Here is a 13,158-nt window from a genome sequence, read left to right as displayed (position 1 = left end):
TTTTCCAATTTCTCTACAGTATTTTAATGCATTTTTTGATCTGGAGAGGTTACATAGAATTAAGAAAGAATCTACATTTTGCAAAACATGGGGATGCCGGGGATTGAACCCGGGGCCTCATACATGCAAAGCATGCGCTCTACCACTGAGCTACATCCCCTGTGAAAAAGTGTGGTACTCATTCGATTGCAGCTTTGCATTGTACTCAAGTTATACTATTTTCTAGTGTTCTAAGGGTCATCTCAGAGTATAAAGCAATAAAAACCATTACACTTTGCCAGAGTTCAAGGACACCATAGTTTCCACAACTGATGAGGATGCAAGTAGATGATCATTCCACACTTTAATTTGCTGTTAGACTTCTTCACCGGAGTCTGGGTTATCATCAGAATCCCCTACCTTATGTAATGAATGGCATGGATATTGATCAAGTATTGCCAAGTAGAGGACAGTCTTACATTCTGTTTTATCAGCAGTGTCAGAACTTGGAAGAAGGGCACATAGGATACAGGCTATGACTGCCTCCTGGGCATTTCTGACTAAGGCTTCACCAGGTATTTTGTACAGAGTTGATATGTGTTTATCTTTTCATGCATTGATTGATCACTAATTACTTGACATTCAAGCCCAAATCCATCCTCCATAGGTTCACAATGTGTTTAAAGATGTCTGTCCTTCTTAATCAATTAGTTTTGCTGTATCGTGTGATTTGTTCTTTTATGAAACTACTGCTTTTATAGTTAATTTCCCAGTGAAATTAAAACTCTGTTTCATAATTACCATATACTTGACATCAGTGTTTGGAGAATGTCAGTAGGTATGATATGGTAACTGCTGGTTAAATAAGGAAACACAGTATCCACAAAATATAATCTACCACTGAGCTACATCACATTTAATAGAATGATCAATTATTTTTCATAATTGGTGTTAATTCTTGCCCATTACTGTAGAGTGCATTCATGCATTTGTTGGTCTTGGGCTCTTCTGAAGAGGTTACATACAGATAAGTAAGAATCTATATTTTGCAAAACATGGAGATGCTGAGGATTGAACCCAGGGCCTCATACATGCAAAGCATGCGATCTACCACTGAGCTACATCCCCTTTGAGTTGGTGGGTATTGATACCGAGCAATTGCTGTTCTGCATAGTACTCAAGTTCTACTACTTCCACTGTTCTAAGGTTAAACTCAGAGCACGGAGCAAAGATAACAATTATACCTTGCTGTATAGATTTCAAGGATACTGTAGGTATCATATGATAACTTTTATTTCAATGAGAAAACACAGATTCTGGGGAATATAATCTACCACTGAGCAACATCACATTTTATAGACTGTTCAATAATTTTTCATAGTTTGATTGAAACTTTTCCAATTTCTCTAGAGTATTTTAATGCATTTGTTGATCTGGAGAGGTTACATAGAGTTAAGAAAGAATCTTCATTTTCCAAAACATGGAGATGCCGGGGATTGAACCCGGGGTCTCATACATGCGAAGCATGCGCTCTACCACTGAGCTACATCCCCTGTGAAAAAGTATCGTACTCATTCGATTGCAGCTTTGCATTGTACTCAAGTTCTACTATTTTCTAGTGTTCTAAGGGTCATCTCAGAGTATAAAGCAATAAAAACCATTACACTTTGCCAGAGTTCAAGGACACCATAGTTTCCACAGCTGATCAGGATGCAGGTAGATGATCATTCCACACTTTAAAGTGCTGTTAGACTTCTTCACCGGAGTCTGGGTTATCATCAGAATCCCCTACCTTATGTAATGAATGGCATGGATATTGATCAAGTATTGCCAAGTAGAGGACAGTCTTACATTCTGTTTTATCAGCAGTGTCAGAACTTGGAAGAAGGGCACATAGGATGCAGGCTATGACTGCCTCCTGGGCATTGCTGACTAAGGCTTCACCAGGTATTTTGTACAGAGTTGATATGTGTTTATCTTTTCATGCATTGATTGATCACTAATTACTTGACATTCAAGCCGAAATCCATCCTCCATAGGTTCACAATGTGTTTAAAGATGTCTGTCCTTCTTAATCAATTAGTTTTGCTGTATCGTGTGATTTGTTCTTTTATGAAACTACTGCTTTTATAGTTCATTTCCCAGTGAAATTAAAACTCTGTTTCATAATTACCATATACTTGACATCAGTGTTTGGAGAATGTCAGTAGGTATGATATGGTAACTGCTGGTTAAATAAGGAAACACAGTATCCACAGAATATAATCTACCACTGAGCTACATCACATTTAATAGAATGATCAATTATTTTTCATAATTGGTGTTTATTCTTATCCATTACTGTAGAGTGCATTCATGCATTTGTTGGTCTTGGGCTCTTCTGAAGAGGTTACATACAGATAAGTAAGAATCTAGATTTTGCAAAACATGCAGATGCCGGGGATTGAACCGGGGGTCGCATACATGCAAAGCATGCGCTCTACCACTGAGCTACATCCCCTTTGAGTTGGTGTGTTTTGATACCGAGCGATTGCTGATCTGCATAGTACTCAAGTTCTACTACTTCCACTGTTCTAAGGTTAAACTCAGAGCACGGAGCAAAGATAACAATTATACCTTGCTGTATAGATTTCAAGGATACTGTATGTACCATATGATAACTTTTATTTCAATGAGGAAACACAGATTCTGGGGAATATAATCTACCACTGAGCAACATCACATTTTATAGACTGATCAATCATTTTTCATAGTTTGATTGAAACTTTTCCAATTTCTCTAGAGTATTTTAATGCATTTGTTGATCTGGAGAGGTTACATAGAGTTAAGAAAGAATCTACATTTTGCAAAACATGGGGATGCCGGGGATTGAACCCGGGGCCTCATACATGCAAAGCATGCGCTCTACCACTGAGCTACATCCCCTGTGAAAAAGTGTGGTACTCATTCGATTGCAGCTTTGCATTGTACTCAAGTTCTACTTTTTTCTAGTGTTCTAAGGGTCATCTCAGAGTATAAAGCAATAAAAACCATTACACTTTGCCAGAGTTCAAGGACACCATAGTTTCCACAGCTGATGAGGATGCAAGTAGATGATCATTCCACACTTTAATTTGCTGTTAGACTTCTTCACCGGAGTCTGGGTTATCATCAGAATCCCCTACCTTATGTAATGAATGGCATGGATATTGATCAAGTATTGCCAAGTAGAGGACAGTCTTACATTCTGTTTTATCAGCAGTGTCAGAACTTGGAAGAAGGGCACATAGGATACAGGCTATGACTGCCTCCTGGGCATTTCTGACTAAGGCTTCACCAGGTATTTTGTACAGAGTTGATATGTGTTTATCTTTTCATGCATTGATTGATCACTAATTACTTGACATTCAAGCCCAAATCCATCCTCCATAGGTTCACAATGTGTTTAAAGATGTCTGTCCTTCTTAATCAATTAGTTTTGCTGTATCATGTGATTTGTTCTTTTATGAAACTACTGCTTTTATAGTTCATTTCCCAGTGAAATTAAAACTCTGTTTCATAATTACCATATACTTGACATCAGTGTTTGGAGAATGTCAGTAGGTATGATATGGTAACTGCTGGTTAAATAAGGAAACACAGTATCCACAGAATATAAACTACCACTGAGCTACATCACATTTAATAGAATGATCAATTATTTTTCATAATTGGTGTTTATTCTTATCCATTACTGTAGAGTGCATTCATGCATTTGTTGGTCTTGGGCTCTTCTGAAGAGGTTACATACAGATAAGTAAGAATCTATTTTTTGCAAAATATGGAGATGCCGGGGATTGAACCCGGGGCCTAATACATGCAAAGCATTCGCTCTACCACTGAGCTACATCCCCTTTGAGTTGGTGTGCTTTGATACTGAGCGATTGCCGTTCTGCATAGTACTCAAGTTCTACTACTTCCACTGTTCTAAGGTTAAACTCAGAGCACGGAGCAAAGATAACAATTATACCTTGCTGTATAGATTTCAAGGATACTGTAGGTATCATATGATAACTTTTATTTCAATGAGGAAACACAGATTCTGGGGAATATAATCTACCACTGAGCAACATCACATTTTATAGACTGGTCAATAATTTTTCATAGTTTGATTGAAACTTTTCCAATTTCTCTAGAGTATTTTAATGCATTTGTTGATCTGGAGAGGTTACATAGAGTTAAGAAAGAATCTACATTTTGCAAAACATGGAGATGCCGGGGATTGAAGCTGGGGCCTCATACATGCGAAGCATGCGCTCTACCACTGAGCTACATCCCCTGTGAAATGTGTGGTACTCATTCGATTGCAGCTTTGCATTGTACTCAAGTTCTACTATTTTCTAGTGTTCTAAGGGTCATCTCAGAGTATAAAGCAATAAAAACCATTACACTTTGCCAGAGTTCAAGGACACTATAGTTTCCACAGCTGATGAGGATGCAAGTAGATGATCATTCCGCACTTTAAATTGCTGTTAGACTTCTTCACCGGAGTCTGGGTTATCATCAGAATCCCCTACCTTATGTAATGAATGGCATGGATATTGATCAAGTATTGCCAAGTAGAGGACAGTCTTACATTCTGTTTTATCAGCAGTGTCAGAACTTGGAAGAAGGGCACATAGGATGCAGGCTATGACTGCCTCCTGGGCATTGCTGACTAAGGCTTCACCAGGTATTTTGTACAGAGTTGATATGTGTTTATCTTTTCATGCATTGATTGATCACTAATTACTAGAGATGAGCGGGTTCGGTTTCTTTGAATCCGAACCCGCACGAACTTCACTTTTTTTTTCACGGGTCCGAGCGACTCGGATCTTCCCGCCTTGCTCGGTTAACCCGAGCGCGCCCGAACGTCATCATGACGCTGTCGGATTCTCGCGAGACTCGGATTCTATATAAGGAGCCGCGCGTCGCCGCCATTTTCACACGTGCATTGAGATTGATAGGGAGAGGACGTGGCTGGCGTCCTCTCCATTTAGATTAGATTTAGAAGAGAGAGAGAGAGATTGCTGTGATACTGTAGATTAGAAGAGAGTGCAGACAGAGTTTAGTGACTGACGACCACAGTGACCAGTGACCACCAGAGACAGTGCAGTTGTTTGTTTTATTTAATATATCCGTTCTCTGCCTGAAAAAAACGATACACAGTCACACAGTGACTCAGTCTGTGTGCACTGCTCAGCCCAGTGTGCTGCACATCAATGTATTGTATATAAAGCTTATAATTGTGGGGGAGACTGGGGAGCACTGCAGGTTGTTATAGCAGGAGCCAGGAGTACATGATAAATAATATTATATTAAAATTAAACAGTGCACACTTTTGCTGCAGGAGTGCCACTGCCAGTGTGACTAGTGGTGACCAGTGCCTGACCACCAGTATATTAGTAGTATTGTATACTATCTCTTTATCAACCAGTCTATATTAGCAGCAGACACAGTACAGTGCGGTAGTTCACGGCTGTGGCTACCTCTGTGTCGGCACTCGGCAGGCAGTCCGTCCATCCATAATTGTATTATAATATATACCACCTAACCGTGGTTTTTTTTTCATTCTTTATACCGTCGTCATACTAGTTGTTACGAGTATACTACTATCTCTTTATCAACCAGTGTACAGTGCGGTAGTTCACGGCTGTGGCTACCTCTGTGTCGGCACTCGGCAGGCAGTCCGTCCAACCATAATTGTATTATATACCACCTAACCGTGGTTTTTTTTTCATTCTTTATACCGTCGTCATACTAGTTGTTACGAGTATACTACTATCTCTTTATCAACCAGTGTACAGTGCGGTAGTTCACGGCTGTGGCTACCTCTGTGTCGGCACTCGGCAGGCAGTCCGTCCATCCATAATTGTATTATAATATATACCACCTAACCGTGGTTTTTTTTTCATTCTTTATACCGTCGTCATACTAGTTGTTACGAGTATACTACTATCTCTTTATCAACCAGTGTACAGTGCGGTAGTTCACGGCTGTGGCTACCTCTGTGTCGGCACTCGGCAGGCAGTCCGTCCAACCATAATTGTATTATAATATATACCACCTAACCGTGGTTTTTTTTTCATTCTTTATACCGTCGTCATACTAGTTGTTACGAGTATACTACTATCTCTTTATCAACCAGTGTACAGTGCGGTAGTTCACGGCTGTGGCTACCTCTGTGTCGGCACTCGGCAGGCAGTCCGTCCAACCATAATTGTATTATATACCACCTAACCGTGGTTTTTTTTTCATTCTTTATACCGTCGTCATACTAGTTGTTACGAGTATACTACTATCTCTTTATCAACCAGTGTACAGTGCGGTAGTTCACGGCTGTGGCTACCTCTGTGTCGGCACTCGGCAGGCAGTCCGTCCAACCATAATTGTATTATAATATATACCACCTAACCGTGGTTTTTTTTTCATTCTTTATACCGTCGTCATACTAGTTGTTACGAGTATACTACTATCTCTTTATCAACCAGTGTACAGTGCGGTAGTTCACGGCTGTGGCTACCTCTGTGTCGGCACTCGGCAGGCAGTCCGTCCATCCATAATTGTATTATAATATATACCACCTAACCGTGGTTTTTTTTTCATTCTTTATACCGTCGTCATACTAGTTGTTACGAGTATACTACTATCTCTTTATCAACCAGTGTACAGTGCGGTAGTTCACGGCTGTGGCTACCTCTGTGTCGGCACTCGGCAGGCAGTCCGTCCAACCATAATTGTATTATAATATATACCACCTAACCGTGGTTTTTTTTTCATTCTTTATACCGTCGTCATACTAGTTGTTACGAGTATACTACTATCTCTTTATCAACCAGTGTACAGTGCGGTAGTTCACGGCTGTGGCTACCTCTGTGTCGGCACTCGGCAGGCAGTCCGTCCAACCATAATTGTATTATATACCACCTAACCGTGGTTTTTTTTTCATTCTTTATACCGTCGTCATACTAGTTGTTACGAGTATACTACTATCTCTTTATCAACCAGTGTACAGTGCGGTAGTTCACGGCTGTGGCTACCTCTGTGTCGGCACTCGGCAGGCAGTCCGTCCAACCATAATTGTATTATAATATATACCACCTAACCGTGGTTTTTTTTTCATTCTTTATACCGTCGTCATACTAGTTGTTACGAGTATACTACTATCTCTTTATCAACCAGTGTACAGTGCGGTAGTTCACGGCTGTGGATACCTCTGTGTCGGCACTCGGCAGGCAGTCCGTCCATCCATAATTGTATTATAATATATACCACCTAACCGTGGTTTTTTTTTCATTCTTTATACCGTCGTCATACTAGTTGTTACGAGTATACTACTATCTCTTTATCAACCAGTGTACAGTGCGGTAGTTCACGGCTGTGGCTACCTCTGTGTCGGCACTCGGCAGGCAGTCCGTCCAACCATAATTGTATTATAATATATACCACCTAACCGTGGTTTTTTTTTCATTCTTTATACCGTCGTCATACTAGTTGTTACGAGTATACTACTATCTCTTTATCAACCAGTGTACAGTGCGGTAGTTCACGGCTGTGGCTACCTCTGTGTCGGCACTCGGCAGGCAGTCCGTCCAACCATAATTGTATTATAATATATACCACCTAACCGTGTTTTTTTTTTCATTCTTTATACCGTCGTCATACTAGTTGTTACGAGTATACTACTATCTCTTTATCAACCAGTGTACAGTGCGGTAGTTCACGGCTGTGGCTACCTCTGTGTCGGCACTCGGCAGGCAGTCCGTCCAACCATAATTGTATTATAATATATACCACCTAACCGTGGTTTTTTTTTCATTCTTTATACCGTCATCATACTAGTTGTTACGAGTATACTACTATCTCTTTATCAACCAGTGTACAGTGCGGTAGTTCACGGCTGTGGCTACCTCTGTGTCGGCACTCGGCAGGCAGTCCGTCCAACCATAATTGTATTATAATATATACCACCTAACCGTGGTTTTTTTTTCATTCTTTATACCGTCGTCATACTAGTTGTTACGAGTATACTACTATCTCTTTATCAACCAGTGTACAGTGCGGTAGTTCACGGCTGTGGCTACCTCTGTGTCGGCACTCGGCAGGCAGTCCGTCCAACCATAATTGTATTATAATATATACCACCTAACCGTGGTTTTTTTTTCATTCTTTATACCGTCGTCATACTAGTTGTTACGAGTATACTACTATCTCTTTATCAACCAGTGTACAGTGCGGTAGTTCACGGCTGTGGCTACCTCTGTGTCGGCACTCGGCAGGCAGTCCATCCAACCATAATTGTATTATAATATATACCACCTAACCGTGGTTTTTTTTTCATTCTTTATACCGTCGTCATACTAGTTGTTACGAGTATACTACTATCTCTTTATCAACCAGTGTACAGTGCGGTAGTTCACGGCTGTGGCTACCTCTGTGTCGGCACTCGGCAGGCAGTCCGTCCATCCATAATTTAATTATATACCACCTAACCGTGGTTTTTTTATACCACCTAACCGTGGCAGTCCGTCCATAATTGTATACTAGTATCCAATCCATCCATCTCCATTGTTTACCTGAGGTGCCTTTTAGTTCTGCCTATAAAATATGGAGAACAAAAAAGTTGAGGTTCCAAAATTAGGGAAAGATCAAGATCCACTTCCACCTCGTGCTGAAGCTGCTGCCACTAGTCATGGCCGAGACGATGAAATGCCAGCAACGTCGTCTGCCAAGGCCGATGCCCAATGTCATAGTACAGAGCATGTCAAATCCAAAACACCAAATATCAGAAAAAAAAGGACTCCAAAACCTAAAATAAAATTGTCGGAGGAGAAGCGTAAACTTGCCAATATGCCATTTACCACACGGAGTGGCAAGGAACGGCTGAGGCCCTGGCCTATGTTCATGGCTAGTGGTTCAGCTTCACATGAGGATGGAAGCACTCAGCCTCTCGCTAGAAAACTGAAAAGACTCAAGCTGGCAAAAGCACCGCAAAGAACTGTGCGTTCTTTGAAATCCCAAATCCACAAGGAGAGTCCAATTGTGTCGTTTGCGATGCCTGACCTTCCCAACACTGGACGTGAAGAGCATGCGCCTTCCACTATTTGCATGCCCCCTGCAAGTGCTGGAAGGAGCACCCGCAGTCCAGTTCCTGATAGTCAGATTGAAGATGTCAGTGTTGAAGTACACCAGGATGAGGAGGATATGGGTGTTGCTGGCGCTGGGGAGGAAATTGACCAGGAGGATTCTGATGGTGAGGTGGTTTGTTTAAGTCAGGCACCCGGGGAGACACCTGTTGTCCGTGGGAGGAATATGGCCGTTGACATGCCAGGTGAAAATACCAAAAAAATCAGCTCTTCGGTGTGGAGGTATTTCACCAGAAATGCGGACAACAGGTGTCAAGCCGTGTGTTCCCTTTGTCAAGCTGTAATAAGTAGGGGTAAGGACGTTAACCACCTCGGAACATCCTCCCTTATACGTCACCTGCAGCGCATTCATAATAAGTCAGTGACAAGTTCAAAAACTTTGGGTGACAGCGGAAGCAGTCCACTGACCAGTAAATCCCTTCCTCTTGTAACCAAGCTCACGCAAACCACCCCACCAACTCCCTCAGTGTCAATTTCCTCCTTCCCCAGGAATGCCAATAGTCCTGCAGGCCATGTCACTGGCAAGTCTGACGAGTCCTCTCCTGCCTGGGATTCCTCCGATGCATCCTTGCGTGTAACGCCTACTGCTGCTGGCGCTGCTGTTGTTGCCGCTGGGAGTCGATGGTCATCCCAGAGGGGAAGTCGTAAGCCCACTTGTACTACTTCCAGTAAGCAATTGACTGTTCAACAGTCCTTTGCGAGGAAGATGAAATATCACAGCAGTCATCCTACTGAAAAGCGGATAACTGAGTCCTTGACAACTATGTTGGTGTTAGACGTGCGTCCGGTATCCGCCGTTAGTTCACAGGGAACTAGACAATTTATTGAGGCAGTGTGCCCCCGTTACCAAATACCATCTAGGTTCCACTTCTCTAGGCAGGCGATACCGAGAATGTACACGGACGTCAGAAAAAGACTCACCAGTGTCCTAAAAAATGCAGTTGTACCCAATGTCCACTTAACCACGGACATGTGGACAAGTGGAGCAGGGCAGGGTCAGGACTATATGACTGTGACAGCCCACTGGGTAGATGTATGGACTCCCGCCGCAAGAACAGCAGCGGCGGCACCAGTAGCAGCATCTCGCAAACGCCAACTCTTTCCTAGGCAGGCTACGCTTTGTATCACCGCTTTCCAGAATACGCACACAGCTGAAAACCTCTTACGGCAACTGAGGAAGATCATCGCGGAATGGCTTACCCCAATTGGACTCTCCTGTGGATTTGTGGCATCGGACAACGCCAGCAATATTGTGTGTGCATTAAATATGGGCAAATTCCAGCACGTCCCATGTTTTGCACATACCTTGAATTTGGTGGTGCAGAATTTTTTAAAAAACGACAGGGGCGTGCAAGAGATGCTGTCGGTGGCCAGAAAAATTGCGGGACACTTTCGGCGTACAGGCACCACGTACAGAAGACTGGAGCACCACCAAAAACTACTGAACCTGCCCTGCCATCATCTGAAGCAAGAAGTGGTAACGAGGTGGAATTCAACCCTCTATATGCTTCAGAGGTTGGAGGAGCAGCAAAAGGCCATTCAAGCCTATACAATTGAGCACGATATAGGAGATGGAATGCACCTGTCTCAAGTGCAGTGGAGAATGATTTCAACGTTGTGCAAGGTTCTGATGCCCTTTGAACTTGCCACACGTGAAGTCAGTTCAGACACTGCCAGCCTGAGTCAGGTCATTCCCCTCATCAGGCTTTTGCAGAAGAAGCTGGAGGCATTGAAGAAGGAGCTAACACGGAGCGATTCCGCTAGGCATGTGGGACTTGTGGATGCAGCCCTTAATTCGCTTAACAAGGATTCACGGGTGGTCAATCTGTTGAAATCAGAGCACTACATTTTGGCCACCGTGCTCGATCCTAGATTTAAAGCCTACCTTGGATCTCTCTTTCCGGCAGACACAGGTCTGCTGGGGTTGAAAGACCTGCTGGTGACAAAATTGTCAAGTCAAGCGGAACGCGACCTGTCAACATCTCCTCCTTCACATTCTCCCGCAACTGGGGGTGCGAGGAAAAGGCTCAGAATTCCGAGCCCACCCGCTGGCGGTGATGCAGGGCAGTCTGGAGCGACTGCTGATGCTGACATCTGGTCCGGACTGAAGGACCTGACAACGATTACGGACATGTCGTCTACTGTCACTGCATATGATTCTCTCAACATTGATAGAATGGTGGAGGATTATATGAGTGACCGCATCCAAGTAGGCACGTCACACAGTCCGTACTTATACTGGCAGGAAAAAGAGGCAATTTGGAGGCCCTTGCACAAACTGGCTTTATTCTACCTAAGTTGCCCTCCCACAAGTGTGTACTCCGAAAGAGTGTTTAGTGCCGCCGCTCACCTTGTCAGCAATCGGCGTACGAGGTTACATCCAGAAAATGTGGAGAAGATGATGTTCATTAAAATGAATTATAATCAATTCCTCCGCGGAGACATTGACCAGCAGCAATTGCCTCCACAAAGTACACAGGGAGCTGAGATGGTGGATTCCAGTGGGGACGAATTGATAATCTGTGAGGAGGGGGATGTACACGGTGATATATCGGAGGGTGAAGATGAGGTGGACATCTTGCCTCTGTAGAGCCAGTTTGTGCAAGGAGAGATTAATTGCTTCTTTTTTGGGGGGGGTCCAAACCAACCCGTCATATCAGTCACAGTCGTGTGGCAGACCCTGTCACTGAAATGATGGGTTGGTTAAAGTGTGCATGTCCTGTTTTGTTTATACAACATAAGGGTGGGTGGGAGGGCCCAAGGATAATTCCATCTTGCACCTCTTTTTTCTTTTCTTTTTCTTTGCATCATGTGCTGATTGGGGAGGGTTTTTTGGAAGGGACATCCTGCGTGACACTGCAGTGCCACTCCTAGATGGGCCCGGTGTTTGTGTCGGCCACTAGGGTCGCTAATCTTACTCACACAGCTACCTCATTGCGCCTCTTTTTTTCTTTGCGTCATGTGCTGTTTGGGGAGGGTTTTTTGGAAGGGACATCCTGCGTGACACTGCAGTGCCACTCCTAGATGTGCCCGGTGTTTGTGTCGGCCACTAGGGTCGCTAATCTTACTCACACAGCTACCTCATTGCGCCTCTTTTTTTCTTTGCATCATGTGCTGTTTGGGGAGGGTTTTTTGGAAGGGACATCCTGCGTGACACTGCAGTGCCACTCCTAGATGTGCCCGGTGTTTGTGTCGGCCACTAGGGTCGCTAATCTTACTCACACAGTCAGCTACCTCATTGCGCCTCTTTTTTTCTTTGCGTCATGTGCTGTTTGGGGAGGGTTTTTTGGAAGGGCCATCCTGCGTGACACTGCAGTGCCACTCCTAGATGGGCCCGGTGTTTGTGTCGGCCACTAGGGTCGCTAATCTTACTCACACAGCTACCTCATTGCGCCTCTTTTTTTCTTTGCGTCATGTGCTGTTTGGGGAGGGTTTTTTGGAAGGGACATCCTGCGTGACACTGCAGTGCCACTCCTAGATGTGCCCGGTGTTTGTGTCGGCCACTAGGGTCGCTAATCTTACTCACACAGCTACCTCATTGCGCCTCTTTTTTTCTTTGCGTCATGTGCTGTTTGGGGAGGGTTTTTTGGAAGGGACATCCTGCGTGACACTGCAGTGCCATTCCTAGATGTGCCCGGTGTTTGTGTCGGCCACTAGGGTCGCTAATCTTACTCACACAGTCAGCTACCTCATTGCGCCTCTTTTTTTCTTTGCGTCATGTGCTGTTTGGGGAGGGTTTTTTGGAAGGGCCATCCTGCGTGACACTGCAGTGCCACTCCTAGATGGGCCCGGTGTTTGTGTCGGCCACTAGGGTCGCTAATCTTACTCACACAGCTACCTCATTGCGCCTCTTTTTTTCTTTGCGTCATGTGCTGTTTGGGGAGGGTTTTTTGGAAGGGACATCCTGCGTGACACTGCAGTGCCACTCCTAGATGGGCCCGGTGTTTGTGTCGGCCACTAGGGTCGCTTATCTTACTCACACAGCGACCTCGGTGCAAATTTTAGGACTAAAAATAATATTGTGAGGTGTGAGGTA

At 43.8% G+C, this 13,158-nt stretch overlaps 6 non-coding genes across 6 annotated transcripts; all 6 read right to left on the bottom strand.

Moving 5' to 3' along the window:
- Positions 1–88: 88 nt before the first annotated feature.
- TRNAA-UGC (transfer RNA alanine (anticodon UGC)) lies at positions 89–160 on the bottom strand. Its single transcript has one exon. It is a non-coding gene; the product is annotated as a tRNA-Ala (tRNA).
- Positions 161–1,035: 875 nt separating this feature from the next.
- On the bottom strand, positions 1,036–1,107 carry TRNAA-UGC (transfer RNA alanine (anticodon UGC)). Its single transcript has one exon. It is a non-coding gene; the product is annotated as a tRNA-Ala (tRNA).
- A 353-nt stretch (positions 1,108–1,460) lies between these two features.
- TRNAA-CGC (transfer RNA alanine (anticodon CGC)) lies at positions 1,461–1,532 on the bottom strand. The gene has a single exon. It is a non-coding gene; the product is annotated as a tRNA-Ala (tRNA).
- Positions 1,533–2,832: 1,300 nt separating this feature from the next.
- On the bottom strand, positions 2,833–2,904 carry TRNAA-UGC (transfer RNA alanine (anticodon UGC)). Its single transcript has one exon. It is a non-coding gene; the product is annotated as a tRNA-Ala (tRNA).
- Positions 2,905–3,779: 875 nt separating this feature from the next.
- TRNAA-UGC (transfer RNA alanine (anticodon UGC)) lies at positions 3,780–3,851 on the bottom strand. Its single transcript has one exon. It is a non-coding gene; the product is annotated as a tRNA-Ala (tRNA).
- A 353-nt stretch (positions 3,852–4,204) lies between these two features.
- TRNAA-CGC (transfer RNA alanine (anticodon CGC)) lies at positions 4,205–4,276 on the bottom strand. The gene has a single exon. It is a non-coding gene; the product is annotated as a tRNA-Ala (tRNA).
- Positions 4,277–13,158: the final 8,882 nt, after the last annotated feature.

This window comes from Pseudophryne corroboree, chromosome 4 (genome assembly GCF_028390025.1).
Source record: "Pseudophryne corroboree isolate aPseCor3 chromosome 4, aPseCor3.hap2, whole genome shotgun sequence".
Taxonomy (NCBI): domain Eukaryota; kingdom Metazoa; phylum Chordata; class Amphibia; order Anura; family Myobatrachidae; genus Pseudophryne; species Pseudophryne corroboree.
This window is presented reverse-complemented; position numbering and strand designations above follow the sequence as displayed.